Raw genomic sequence first — 15,577 nt, 5'->3', positions numbered from 1 at the left:
CTAAAAATGTAAGCTTACAGTGTGGTAAGTGTACCAAGAACAACACCAATAAAAACAATTAGTTCACAGTGCAAGGCAATATAATTAAATGCTAAATTGCGTAATGCAGACCCTAAATCAGGAATGGCAAATTTCCAGTTCAAGTGCTACCTCTGACCCTGCCTTACCCACGCAGACATCCACAGCTGGTTCCAGCTCCTGTTCCTCTTGGGTTCAGAAGTGGCCTCAAGAATCCCTCTAGGCTGTCATTTCCATATGATTTCAGCTAGTGTTGAAAGTGAAATGTATTTGCCATTACTCTACGAGTTTTTTAAAAATTAGCCTAAAATGGATGGCGATTCCAGTTCTCCCACATGTGTGTGGAGGCATGAAGGCAGGACTGCCAAGAGCAGAGGGTCAATGTTAGGGGCTTAGCCATCAGCATGGGGTCTGTAGGACAGGAGGCAGGAGCTGGGAAAGCCATCAACACACTAGCATTCAAATCAGTGTGAAGCAGTGGGTTTATTCAGTCCACAAATATTTATTGAGTGCCTGCCACTTGTCAGACAGAAGTCCCAATTTTGTTGTTAAGAGGTTGTGAAAGGAAGAAAAAGAAGCCACAGATCTTGTGCAAGGCTCTTCACTTCTCTGGGTCTTAGTAAAATTGGGGAGCTGTACTAGTTTCTTCAGGCTACCATAACAAAGTACCACAAACTGGGGGCTTAAAACAACAGAAATTTATTGTCTCACAGTTCTAGAGGCCAGAAGTCTAGAATCAAGGTGTCATCAAGGCCATGCTCACCTCTGAAACCTGTAGAAGTATCCTTTCTTGCCTCTTTCTAGCTTCTAATGGTTTGCTGGTAATCTTTGGTGTTCCTTGGCTTGTAGCTGCATAAATCCAATCTCTGCCTTTGTCGTCACACGGATTCTCCTGGTGTGTCTCTGTCATCACATGGCCATCTTCTTATAATCTTATAAGGACACTAGTCATATTGAATTAGGAGCCCACCCTACTCCAGTATGACCTGATCTTAACTAATTACATCTGCAACAACCCTATTTCCAAATAAGGTCATCATCTTCTGGGGTACTGAGGGTTAGGACTTCAACATATATTTTGGGGGGAACACAATTTGATCTGTAACAGGAGCTAAACCAGAAAACCTCTTAACGCCAACCATTTTTAACACTCAATGCAAAAAAAAAGTAATGGATAAGATACCAATTTAAGAAGTTTCTAAACTAATGATCAACAGTCTCTGCTAAACAACTCTAGGAGCCATGTGGTCACTACTTTCTGAAATAGGGATGTTCTCCTAATATTGTACCAAAATCTATCCAATTGTAATGACTTTGCAACGTGAGCGTGCAGGTGGCAGCCTTTCAGATCTGCAAAGAAAAGTGTTTGGAGTCCATATTGTTTCCTTCACCAGCTAAGCATCCCCACATCCTTTCATCTTTCATCCTAACACGATTATGGCCGCTCTGCTCCATATGAACTCCAGGTGGTCCACTTTCTTACATTGTGACATTAGTAACCAGGCGTAACACCCTGAAACACGCAGGCTATATGCAAACTAATACCTCCTTTGTTGAGAAACCTGAGGGATTTGCCCTCTTGTCTCTGATTCATACTTTTTTTAACCATCAAGTCTCTTTTATGTCTTCTGCCATTTAATGTTTCCCTCATCCAGAACTCATGCAGTTGTCTAATCTTTGAGATAACTGTGATAATATTAGAGAGTAAAAGCCAACTACCAATCAGAGTGGAGAATCACCCAAAGTCCTCTCGTCATGCCTCCACCTTAGGGACGTGCCCTAGCAGCAGAACAAGCACTCCTGCTTGGAGAAAGCTTGGACTTAGCTCACATGAGTTGAAGAGAAAACTGAAGGCAAAAGGGGAGCCAGTACTTGTTGATTTCTAAGAGGAAGTAACTGACAGGAAAAGTGAAGATGGTGGGAACTTCAGAATGAAGAAGAGAGATAAGACCAGGGAAGAAGAGGGAGATGGCCTAAAGAAAGCCTTGAGACTCCAACCACAAGTTACTCTGCTAGCATAGGAAACATCTTTGTGGGGACACTGTAGAAGTCTGGGAGGTGATGCATCATGTTCCTGTACAGCCTGATGGGACAACATACTAGATCAAGGGGCACAATACCCCTATATCTGAATCTCTGTAATCTGGATTTATCACTCCACTGTGAGCATTAAAGACATCAGAACAGGGTACAGGCATCAAAGGGACCCACCTAGAGGCAACGCCTCTGCTGGAGAATGGGAGGGTTCCCTTCCCTCCTTCCCCAAGTTATGCATTTACAGCTAGAGCCTAAACTATATCCACTGACACATGCAGACATACAGTTACAACCATAGTTTATTAAGCACCTCATATGTACCAGATATTGCAAAGCCTGGCCAAGATCACACTCTTGGTAGAGGTCTCCGAGGGAATGCAATAAACAGCATCCTTCATCCCCATCTGGTTTACAAAAGTCAACAGATAAAGGAATCAGAATATTCACTCTATTCCTGATAAAACCTAAGTTGGAAGACACAGCCTGGGTGTGAGAACCCAGTGGACCTGCCCACTGAAGCCCACTTCTGGCCAGACCTCCTCACCCATCCCAGGCAGCAATGGGCCCAGCAAGACCTGGGTCAGCACAAAGGAAGCCAGGTGGATGTCAGTGTGGGACACAAGATGGAGAAGCAGGGAGATGCATCCACTGTTTCCAATTCATTCTTCCAAACTTGACAATTCAGAGAAGCACCCTGTCTCCTTTGAGGTGGAGTGACTTAAGGGAAAGAGAGAATTAGGGAACATTCTATGTCACAAACCCCAGAGGAGAAGAGGCTCTCCCCTCTGACAAGAGGCAGAGCCAAGATTTGAACCCAGGCCTGCCTGGCACCAAAGCCTACACTCTTATCCACCAGGGTATCTATATATGAAGGTGTCTAGTGAACTACTGACAGGGAGGGGTACCAGGAGTGAATTTTGTTTGAGAATTTTGGAGAGATGAGATGAGAGAGAGAGAGAAAGAGAGAGAGAGATCATGATGTCAGAAAGAAGACAACTTGGGAAGACAGTATAGTATCTGTACCCCACAGCATGCAGCCCAACCTTTTGGACTTAGGTCTGAACCACAGACAGAGATAGAAAGAGCGAGAGAGAAAGAGAAAGAGACACACTATAAGCAGAAATTGAAAGAATGGTTTCCACTGAAAACTCCGTGTGCACTGAGGCACAAGCAGCCCCACTCTATCCAAGGGATGAAGATAGCACAGAGTCAGGGGGAGAAGCTTCTCACTTCAGTGTGGCCATCTGTGTCGCTCTGGAGCTGTGAGGACCCCAGAGGACACAGACCCTCTCTGGTGCGGTGACACAGTGGCAGTGGCTGTGGAGGGAGCGCTGGGCACCAGGGATAATGTGGAAGTGTGTACAGGCCCCTTAACTACAGAAAAGATGGCAGGTGTACAGTTAGGAATAAGCTAGTACATACAACAGAACTAATTTTTTGGTAAACTTGTGTATTAGTTACCTGTTGCTGTATAACAAATTACCACAAACTTAAACAACACATTTATTATCTCAGTTTCTGTGGGTCAAGAATCTGGGCACTTAGTGGGGTTCTCTGCTTAGGGTCTCACATGGCCAAAGCCAAGGCATCAGCAGGGGCTGCAGTCTCCACTGAGGCTCGACTGGAGAAGGATCTACTGCTGTGGACAGAACTCAGTTCCCTACAGATATCGGGGCTTCATCTTCTTGCTGGCTGTCAGTTGGAGGCTGCCTTCAGCTCCTAAAAGCTGCTCTCAGTCCATAGGGACCTCTCCACACAGCATCCCACAACAGGACAGTCCACCTCTGCAAAGCCAGAAAAGGCTGGACACACTCCAGCAGGAGGGGCGCCACAATCAGCTACATTCTGCCACCTTGGCCATATTCGACTGGCTGGAAGCAAGTCACGGGTCACACCCACACTTAAGGGAACAGGATCCACAACGACATGAAAACCATTTCGTATTCCAGTGGTTTCCAGACTGAAATGATCATCAGAATCACCGGGAAGCTTAACAATTCAGACTCAGAACCTAATCCTATACTTGCTGAATAAGGATTTCTAGAAGACAGACCAAGGTTCTTTTGTTAAACCAAGTTCTTTAGGGGAGTATATTAATCAACCAAGTTTGGAAACTACCAACATAGACATTTTCAAAAAATAATTACCACATCTTTCCCCAGTCTCCACCCTAAGTTTCCTAGAGCTGAGATATAGACTTATTTGTCAATCTAAATACCTGTCCACTGATTCTAATGACTCTACTGTTGTTTAAAGATGGCATTAAATTAATGAGTTTACTGTTGTGTAAGAATGGCATTAAATTAATCATATTAAATTAATTGACATTACTAGGTGATCTAGAAGTGGCCAGCATCACTTAGCTAGGACGTTTCTCAACCTCAGCACTGTTGATGTTTTGGACCAGATAATTCCTTGTTGTGGACTGTCCTGTGTATTGCAGGATGCTGAGCAGCACCCTCGGCCTCTACCCACTAGATGCCAGTAGCACCACCTTCAGTTGTGACAATGACAACTATCTCCAGACATTGCCAAATGTCACTTGGGGTCAAAATCATCCCCAATTCAGAGCCACTATACTATCTTTAGCATTTTGCAGAAGCCCAGAAAATGCATAGCAGGAAAATTGTTAAAAAAACACTGGGTAGAAATCAAGAAAACGTACCTGAAGTGTTCTGCTATGGATGCAACAATCCATCCCTCCACTTTCCCATGTACACAAACCGTGCCCTCTATATTTCTATATAATTTCCAGATGTTGAGTTAGCGAGTCCTCACCTCACCTTTTTATCTGTATATCACTTACCTCTCCACAGACCCCACTCCAACACCAAAACCAAAAAACGAGGAGAGAGGTGAAGGGGGTTGGGGGTCAAGTTTCTTTCACCTCACTCATGTCAAACTCTTGTATCACAATAATGCCTATTCTAACCTACCCTCAGACACCCCATTTCTCCCAATTAAATAGGTTTAGATAAAGGAGATGTGCTATAGACATGACTTAAGACAAAATAAAAAGAACACTGATAATAAATAGATGAGAATTTTATTTTCTATTGATAAACCATAATTTCCTATTGAATGCATAATAGAGTACAATTAATGATAACATACATTCTAACATTTAAAATTTAAACTTTCAGAATCACCTTGATCAATATATAAAGCTTTAGTTTCTGGGAAAATAACGTTTTGTTTCAACAGTATTTTTCTCATATGCAAAACAACTTCTCAAAATAGGGGATTTACAAATAAAATTTTATAAAGCTTGCTGTGTACAAAAGAAATTGACTCTACCACATCAGCTGCACCTTACTGAAACCCAAAACATAAAGGTGTGGAGGACCAGAATACAGCCACATTCTACTGAAGCTCTCAAAGATAAATCATAAAGACCTACGAATGGAACGTGGAACTACCCTCCACCGCTGGCTCAACACACTGGGCACGAGAGTGGTAAATCGTGGCCTCATGACAACATGAGATACAATTATTCCTAAACACGTAGCAACACAGGTATCAATACCATCCCTGTTACAGAGACACACACATACCAACATACAAGCGTCCTTTGAAGTGAGAAACTCAGAAATCATCTAGGAAATATCTGTTTTCCTGTGTTACAATAATTGAAATGAAAATGACAACATTTTACAGAATGATGCAATGTGGCACTCTTTTGATGAGGTACAGGAAAATGTAAATCATTGGCTAGAATAGTTTTGAAACTAGCCTACACTCACTGACATATGCTTAATTAAAAATTTATATTTACTGCTTAGTTTCCTGAAGAAAGTAGGGTAATGGTCCTCTATTCAAAGTCATGATAGGGCCGGCCCCGTGGCTTAGCGGTTAAGGGCGCGCTCCGCTGCTGGCGGCCTGGGTTTGGATCCCGGGCACGCACCAACGCACCACTTCTCCGGCCATGCTGAGGCCGCATCCCACATACAGCAACTAGAAGGATGTGTGGCTATGACATACAACTATCTACTGGGGCTTTAAGGGGAAAAAAATAAATAACTAAAATCTTTAAAAAAAAAAAAAGAACATAGTCATGATAAAAGTAACTGCACCTCAAATTACTCCCAATGTAACTTAAGATGTTAACATAAATATAATTCAAATAGACATTAGGAAATTTTTAAGTCCTTAAAAGTGCTATGCTTTGCTGGAATTTGAAAACAAGGGAAAACGAAGAATATACTGTTCTGTCCAACAGAAGCCCTTACTGAGAGTGTAGACGGTTCTAAAGTTTATCCAAGAGCGAGTCCACTTACTGTAGGTGTCTCAGATTTACAATATGCAAGAAAATGAGGCACTCAAGAATACATAATGGCACCTGGACCAATGGGAGCCACTTGGCAAACTCAGAATAAGTACTGTCCTTATGTTAAGAAGCCTATCAAGGAGGTATTTACAACATATTTTTATAGAAATCAGTATTAAACTTCAATAAAGCAAATTTGAAAAACTAAGGTGGTTACAAAGAACTCCAGATTATATGCCAGTAGCTTAATCAAATGGCTTCTTTTAAAAATGACAGGGCCGGCTCCGTGGCTTAGCGGTTAAGTGCGCGCGCTCTGATGCTGGCGGCCCGGGTTCGGATCCCAGGAGCGCCCCGAGGCACCACTTCTCCATCCAATGCGAGGCCGAGTCCCACGTACAGCAACTAGAAGGATGTGAACCTATGACATACAACTATCTACTGGGGCTTTGGGGGGAAAAGACTGAATAAATAAAATCTTTAAAAAAAAATAAAATAAAAAAAAAGAAATAAAAATGACAAAGAAAAATCATAGCTCTGATTTTTTTTAAATGTCATAAGATGGGAAGAAATGTTGAATGAAATAATTGAATTATATGAAAATAAAGATAATTGGTATTATATTGCCAGACTATAAACAGAAATTAGGGCTAAATGTGTTTTTTGTTGTTGTTGTTTACTGCAGTAACATTGGTTTACAACATTGTATAAATTTGAGGTGTACATCATAATACTTCTATTTCTGCATAGATTACATCATGTTCACCACCCAAATACTAATTACAACCCCTCACCACACACATGTGCCAAATTATCCCTTTCACCCTCCTCCCTCCCCCCTTCTCCTCTGGTAACCACCAATCCAATCTCTGTCTCTATGTGTTTGTTTGTTGTTGTTATTATCTACTACATAATGAGGGAAAGCATATGGTATTTGACCTTCTCTACTGACTTATTTCACTTTACAAAATACCCTCAATGTCTATCCATGTTGTCACAAATGGCTGGATTTCATCGTTTCTTATGGCTGAGTAGTATTCCATTGTGTATATATACCACATCTTCTTTAGCCATTCGTCCCTTGATAGGCACTTAGGTTGCTTCTAAGTCTTGGCTATTGTGAATAACGCTGCGATGAACACAGGGGTGCATCTATCTTTACGCATTGGTGTTTTCAAGTTCTTTGGATAAATACCCAGCAGTGGAATAGCTGGATCATATGGTAGTTCTATCCTTAATTTTTTGAGCAATCTCCATACTGTTTTCCATAGTGGCTGCACCAGTTTGCACTCCCACCAGCAGTGTATGAGAGTTCTCTTCTCTCCACATCTTCTCCAACACATGATGTTTCCTGTCTTGATAATTATAGCCATTCTGACGGGCATGAGGTGATATCTCATTGTAGTTTTGATTTGCATTTCCCTGATAGTTAATGATTTTGAACATCTTTTCATGTGTCTGTTGGCCATCTGTATATCTTCTTTGGAGAAATATCTGTTCAGGTCTTTTGCTCATTTTTTAATTGGGTTGGTAGTTTTTTTGTTGTTGAGATGCATGAGTTCTTTATATATTTTGGAGATTAACCCCTTATCAGATGTATGGTTTACAAATATCTTCTCCCAATTGTTAGGATGTCTTTTTGTTTTGTTGATGGTTTGCTTTGCTGTACAGAAGCTTTTTAGTTTGAGGTAGTCCCATTTGTTTTTTTCTATTGTTTCTCTTGCCCGGTCAGACATGGTGCTTAAAAATATGTTGCTAAGACCAATGTGGAAGAGCGTACTGCCTATGTTTTCTTTTAGAAGTTTCACAGTTTCAGGTCTTACATTCAAGTCTTTAATCCATTTGGAGTTAATTTTTGTGTATGGTGTACGGTAAGGGTCTACTTCCATTTTTTTGCATGTGGCTGTCCAGTTTTCCCAACACCATTTGTTGAAGAGACTTTCTTTTCTCCATTGTCTGTTCTTGGCTCCTTTGTCAAAGATTAGCTGTCCATAGATGTGTGGGTTTATTTCTGGGCTTTCGATTCTATTCCATTGATCTGTGTGTCTGTTTTTGTGCCAGTACCATGCTGTTTTGGTTACTATAGCTTTGTAGTATATTTTGAATTCAGGGAGTGTGACACCTCCACCTTTGTTCATTTTTCTCAAGATTCCTTTCTCAAGATTCCTATTTGGGGTCTTTTGTTGTTCCATATAAATTTTAGGATTCTTTGTTCTATTTCTGTGAAAAATGTTGTTGGAACTTTGATAGGGATTGCATTGAATCTATAGATGGCTTTAGGAAGTATGGACATCTTAACTATGTTAATTCTTCCAATCCAAGAGCACGGAATATCTTTCCATTTCTTGTGTCTTCTTCCATTTCGTTCAGCAATGTTTTATAGTTTTCTGTGTAGAAATCTTTCATCTCTTTGGTTAAGTTTACTCCTAGGTATTTTATTCTTTTTGCTGCAATTGTAAATGGGATTGTATTCTTAATTTCTCTTTCTGCTACTTCGTTATTAGTGTATAGAAATGCAACTGATTTTTCTATGTTGATTTTGTATCCTGCAACTTTACCGTATTCGTTTATTACTTCTAAAAGTTTTCTGGTGGATTCTGTAGGATTTTCTATGTCTTTAAAATCATGTCATCTGCAAATAGTGACAGTTTCACTTCTTCCTTTCCAATTTGGATCCCTTTTACTTCTTTTCCTTGCCTGATTGCTCTGGCTAGGACTTCCAGTACTATGTTAAATAGGAGTGGTGACAGTGGGCATCCTTGTCTGGTTCCTGTTCTTAGAGGGATAGCATTCAGTCTTTCACCATTGAGGAAGATATTAGCTGTGAGTTTATCATATATGGCCCTTATTATGTTGAGGTATTTTCCTTCTATACCCATTTTATTCAGAGTTTTTATCATAAATGGATGTTGTATCTTGTCAAATGCTTTCTCTGCATCTATTGAGATGATCATGTGATTTTTATTCTTCACTTTATTAATGTGGTGTATTACGTTGATTGATTTGCGAATGTTGAACCATCCCTGCATACCTGGAATAAATCCCACTTGATCATGGTGTATAATCTTTTTAATGTATTGTTGTATGCAATTTACTAGTATTTTGTTGAGGATTTTTGCATTGATGTTCATCAGTGATATTGGCCTGTAATTTTCCTTTTTTGTGTTGTCCTTGTCTGGTTTTGGTATCAGTGTAATGTCGGCTTCGTAGAATGAGTTAGGGAACTTTCCCCCGCCTCAATTTTTTGGAAGAGTTTGAGAAGGATAGCTATTAAATCTGCTTTGAATGTTTGGTAGAATTCACCAGGGAAGCCGTCTGGTCCTGGACTTTTATTTTTGAGGAGGTTTTTGATTACTGTTTCAATCTCCTTACTGGTATTTGATCTATTCAAATTCTCTATTTCTTCTTGATCCAGTTTTGGAAGGTTGTGTGATTCTAAGAATTTATCCATTTCTTCCAGATTATCGAATTGGTTGGCATATAGCTTTTCATAGTATTCTCTTATAATCTTTTGTATTTCTGAAGTGTCTGTTGTAATTTCTCCTCTTTCATTTCTGATTTTACTTATTTGTGCTTTCTCTCTTTTTTTCTTGGTGAGTCTAGCTAAAGGTTTGTCAATTTTGCTTATCTTTTCAAAGAACCACCTCTGGGTTTTATTAATTTTTTCTATTGTTTTTTTAGTCTCTATTTCATTTATTTCTGCTCTGATTTTTATTATTTCCCTTCCTCTACTGATTTTGGACTTTGTTCTTCTTTTTCCATTTCCTTTAGGTGCATTGTTAGATTGTTTATTTGAGATTTTTCTTGTTTGTTGAGATAGGCCTGTATTGCTATAAACTTCCCTCTTAGAACTGCTTTTGCTGTATCCTATAAATACTGGCCTGTGGTATTTTCATTTTCATTTGTCTCCACGTATTTTTTGATTTCTTCTTTGATTTCTTCGTTGACCCAGTCGTTGTTCAGTAGCATTTTGTTTAATCTCCACGTATTTGTGGCTTTTCTGATTTTCTTCCTATAGTTGATTTCTAGTTTCATAACGTTGTGGTCAGAAAAGATGCTTGGTATTATTTCAATATTCTTAAATTTATGGAGACTTGTTTTGTGGCCTAATATGTGATCAATCCTGGAGAATGTTCCACATGCATTGGAAAAGAACGCGTATTCTTCGGTTTTGCGATGGAATGCTCTGTATCTATCTCCTAGGTCCATCTGTTCTAGTGTGTCATTTAAGACCACTGTTTCCTTATTGATCTGTTTGGATGATCTATCCATTGGTGTAAGTGGAGTGTTAGAATCGCCTACTATTATTGTGTTACTATTTCTCTTTTTATGTCTCTTAATAATTACTTTATATATTTAGGTGCTCCTACATTGGAGTGCGTAGATATTTACAAGTGTTATATCCTCTTGTTGAATTGTTCCCTTGATCATCATGTAATGCCCTTGTCTCTTTTTACAGTTTTTGTTTTAAAGTCTATTTTGTCTGATACGAGTATTGCTACCCCAGCTTTCTTTTCATTGCCATTTGCGTGGAGTATCTTTTTCCATCCCTTCACTTTCAGTTTGTGAGTGTCTTTAGGTCTGAAGTGTGTCTCTTGCATGCAGCATATATATGGGTCTTGTTTTTTTATTCAATCAGCCACCCTATTCCTTTTAATAGGAGCATTTAGTCCATTGACGTTTAAAGTAGCTATTGATAAGTATGTACTTACTGCCATTTTTTAACGTATTTTTTTCTCAGTGTTTTAGTAGTCCTTCTCTGTTCCTTTCTCCTTCTATACAGAATTGACGGTCTCTTTAGTTTGACCTGTCTGAAAGCTCTACTCTTTCACTTCCCTCCTCCCTCCTTTTATGCTTTTGATATCATATCTAACCTGTTTTTTGTGCATTTGTATCCATTACTCTCCTATCATGAAAATAGTTAATGTTTCCTATTTGTGGTCTTCTTTTTTCCCCTTAAATCAGTCCCTTTAACATTTCTTGTAGCACTGGTTTCTTGGTTACAAGCTCCTTTAATTTTTGCTTGTCCGGGAAATTTTTGATCTCTCCTTCCATTTTGAATGATAACCTTGCCAGGTAAAGTATTCTTGGCTGTAAGTTTTTTCCTTTTGGCACTTTAAATATACTGTGTCACTCTCTTCTAGCCTGTAAAGTTTCTGCTGAGAAGTCATCTGATAGCCTTATGGGGTTTCTTTTGTATGTAACTTGTCTCTCTCGTGTGGCTTTTAGGATTCTCTCTTTATCTTTAATTCTAGACATTTTGATTATGATGTGTCTTGGTGTGGGCCTCTTTGAGTTTATCTTCTTTGGTGCTCTCTGTGCTTCCTGTACCTGGATGTCTGTTTCCTTCCTTAGGTTAGGGAAGTTTTCATCTATTAGTTCTTCAAATAGATTCTCTGCCCCTTTGTCTCGCTCTTCTCCTTCCGGGACACCTATAACACAGATGTTAGTGCGCTTGATGTTGTCCCAGAGGTCCCTTAGACTGTCCTCACTCTTTTTAATTCTTTTCTCTTTTACCTGTTCACCTTGGGTAATTTCTTCTAGTCTTTCGTCCAGCTCACAGATCTGTTCTTCTGTATCCTTTACTCTGCTTTTGAGTCCTTCTAGTGAATTTTTCATTTCCAGCATTGTATTCTTCATTTTTGATTGGTTCTTTTTTATATCATCCATTTCTTTGTTGACATTCTCACTGAGTTCATCTGTTCTTCTCCCCAGATCCATGGGCATCCTTAACACTCTTTGTTTGAACTCTCTGTCAGGTAGGTTGCTCATTTCTGTTTCACTTAGTTCCTCTTCTGGGGTTTTGTTCTGTTCCCTTACTTGGAATGTATTCTTTTGCCTCCTCATTTTGCCTCTTTCCCTGTGCTTGTGTCTACGTATTAGGTAGGTCAGCTACGTCTCCTGCTCTTGGATAGGTGACCTTATATAAGTTTTGTCTTAGGAGGCTTCCAGTGTGCTTCCCCCAGTTCTCTATGTTCCAGGGGTGACCCCTATCTGGGCTATGTATGTCCTTCAGTTGTGGCCTGTTTGCTCTCCCTGTAGGCACCCAGGGAGGCCCAGTTATGCTCCTGGCCAGCTGTTGTAATGCTCAGTTGCTTGTAGTTGTTGTGGGCCCTTCAGTCTCTTTATCAGGTGTGGGGAGCCCCAGCACAGTTGGCTGCAAGTTCTAATACCACATTTGTGTTGCAGTATTTCTTTTAAGTGAGTAGGCCCCCAGCGTGGAAGGCAGTTAGGCTCCGGGGCTTACAATTGCTATAAGCCTCCAGCCTTTAGGTCTCTTGTCAGCTCTCTGAGAATTGCAGCTGGGTGAGGCTGGCCTCAAGCACGGGAGCACCCAATTGTTTCAGGCTTTGGAAGGTGGGGCAAACCCCCACGTGGGTCTTTGAGAAGCACTAGTCTTCTGCAGCTGACAAGCCCTGCCGCCCACAAGTCCACACACACAGTCAACCCAGTCCTGCCCCGTGTGCATGCCCCAACCTTGGAAGTGGACCCAGTCTCTCCACGGTAGGATCCCCACACACTCCACCACCGCCCCCACACTCGCCACCCGCTCCTTGTGCACGTCCTGCCCCACTGGAGTCGGCTCAGTTGCCAGGCTGCAGAGAATCCAGTCACCAATCTATGCAGGCCCACAAGTTGCCTGAGGGCCTGTTGTTGGGGGGGGGGCGGCCAGTCTCTAGGGTGGGCTGCCTGCCCTGGCTGAGCTGGATTAAATCGGTGCTCTAGTGGGTGGGGCAGACCCTGGGCTAGCAGGCACCAGGGAGAACTCCAATGGCATCTGTGTCAGCAGGCCCACACCAGGCCACAACAATGGCCGCCGCCAATGTCCCAGTCCCTGGAGAGGTCTCACCTCTCACCGAGATGCACTCAGGGCCTATCAGGTGAGTTTCTTTTCACCAAAGCACTGTGCACCTTTCTTTCTGCTGATTTTAGGTTGCTTTCTGAAACGGGTGAGTTTGCGCGTGGGCCCTTTAAGAGCCGGTTTTAATGTCTTTGTGAACCAGCTTTTCTGGGGGTACTCCCCAACGTTTTAGTAGCAGGCAAGGTCAGATATTATGCCACTTGTCTCGATTGTGCTGGGTCCACAAAATGCCCACAGTCGGGGCGCTCCTGGCTCAGGGCCCCACTCCACCAGAGAGGGCTGCGTACTTGTGGTCTGCTCCCTGCAGCCGTGAGGTGCTGCAGCTTGCGAAGGCGGCATTCTTTCTCTCCAGAAGGAGTTTCTGCCTCTTCCACCTGAATTAGGATTGTCCTTTGTTGCAGGAGTTCCTCTTATCCAGTTTTCAGTTCTGTCTCAGGGGTAATTTTTCCACGAGTATTTGTAAATTGGCTGTGTCCACGGGAGGAGGTGAGTTCAGAGGCTGCTCACGCTGCCATCTTGACCTCTCTCCTAAATGTAACTTTTAAAAAAAATAACTATACCCAAGGTCAAAAGAATGGGAGCAGGGAGAATTATGCTATCTACAATTCTGCAAATTTCCAGGTGTATGATATGGTATTGCATATATAAGTGATAAACAGTTAGGTAATAGATGTATATCTGGATTTCATATTAGCACAATGCTCCTCGGATTATAATACAACCAAAATACTAAACCAAAGACACCATTGTTACAATATTTTGAAAAACATGAAGTATAACAGAACAATACAATAAAAGGAAGCATTTCATTGACTGGGCATATTTTAACCGAACTCACAGATACAGAGAACTGACTGGTGGTTACTTTCACATCTTTTTTAGAATTATAACTGAAGGTAGTAAGATCGGGAAAGCAAATGTAAAAGCATTGTTCTTTCCTTGAATTGTCTGGCTACTCATTACTTCCAGCCTCCAGTCTCTGGAAGCAGCCAGCACTGAAGTACAAAGGCTGCTGTCTCGATCAGGTCCCGTCAGTAGGAGAAAGGGGGATTTTAAATTAGTTCATACCAGTCAAGGAAACTGATATCATTCTAAACAGAAGAGTTTCAGCATAAGCAAACAAAGTAAAATGAGTTTTTTAACATTATTATTCACAGCATCTGAAGAAAAGCAAACAGTCTATACTATTAATTACTGCTACTACACGTCCTCCTTTCCTCCCTATGCCTGTGGCTTTTTCACCACTTTTAATTCAAAGTCCCTGGGCAGCAGAGCCAGTTCTCTCAGGAAAGGAAGGAGGAAGGAGGCATCTGCAGCCCATGCACCCGAGGCGGCGCTGACTGACCATTACTTCCTCCTCCTCCTCCTCTCACTTCTCACAAATTTATCAAAGACATGTGTCACGAGATGAGCTACAGGACTTTTTAATCTGAAAATCTGAAGTACTTCACAAAAAAGTATTAGAGTTCTAGTTTTTATATGAAGAAATATGATATAAAAAAGATACAAGCTGTCTTCCAATGGCCTTTCCATTCTAGTGTTTCCTAACACACTACACTAGACGTTCAGTATAAATCATTTCCTGAGAATATAAGGTAGTGATGGTTGGTATACAGTTCCCAGGGCAGGGCAGGGGAGGGGTATCACACCCTCCCCCAGCTTCATTACAGACACTTTCATCTCTAAAGAAGTCCCAGGGCATGAAGCCGAAAACACCACCCAGGCAGCCCCAACATCACAAGGGCCTTTTTTAGAGCAGAGTGTTTCAAAGGTGTAAGAAACCTAAACACTTTTCCTCACTTGAAAGTAAATAAAGTTTATTTATTTGACATTTATTTTCTCTCTCTCCACAGACCACTCTGAGGATATATTTCCTACATATGTCTTGAGTTTTAAACTTAAAGTTTGAACTGAAAGTTGGTAATTCCTACCTTGGTATCCAAAATATCCATAAGCAATACATGAACATCCATTCCACTATAATTTCTTAAAATTCAGCAAAACAAAAAAATTTCTTTAAATTAACTCTAAAAGATATATTTGCAGACTTTATTTTTGATGGATTGCTTTTTGATCAGTTGAAAATAGTGTGACACAGACTCTGTGGGGCCCATGGCAATCATCTTCCCCACATCCACTTGAGAGAAACGCCGTTAAGGAGTAAAATTAAAACACTTCCCAGATTTAGTAAAAGAGCTTTAGTTAATTTTGGATATATCTAAAATATTTCAATATATTTAGAAGGGAAAGAAGAAAGGAAGAAGGGAAGGAGAGCAAGAAGGAAGAGGGAAAGGAGGAAAACGAGGGGGCAGAGGAAAGGAATTTTTTTTTTTAACTTTCACCCAGATAAATGAATCCTGTCCTTCAGAATATAGGGGAACCACTGATCCAGGTGC

The sequence above is a fragment of the Ceratotherium simum genome, chromosome 19 (assembly GCF_057802395.1).
Source record: "Ceratotherium simum simum isolate JZ-2026a chromosome 19, ASM5780239v1, whole genome shotgun sequence".
NCBI lineage: Eukaryota > Metazoa > Chordata > Mammalia > Perissodactyla > Rhinocerotidae > Ceratotherium > Ceratotherium simum.
This window is presented reverse-complemented; position numbering follows the sequence as displayed.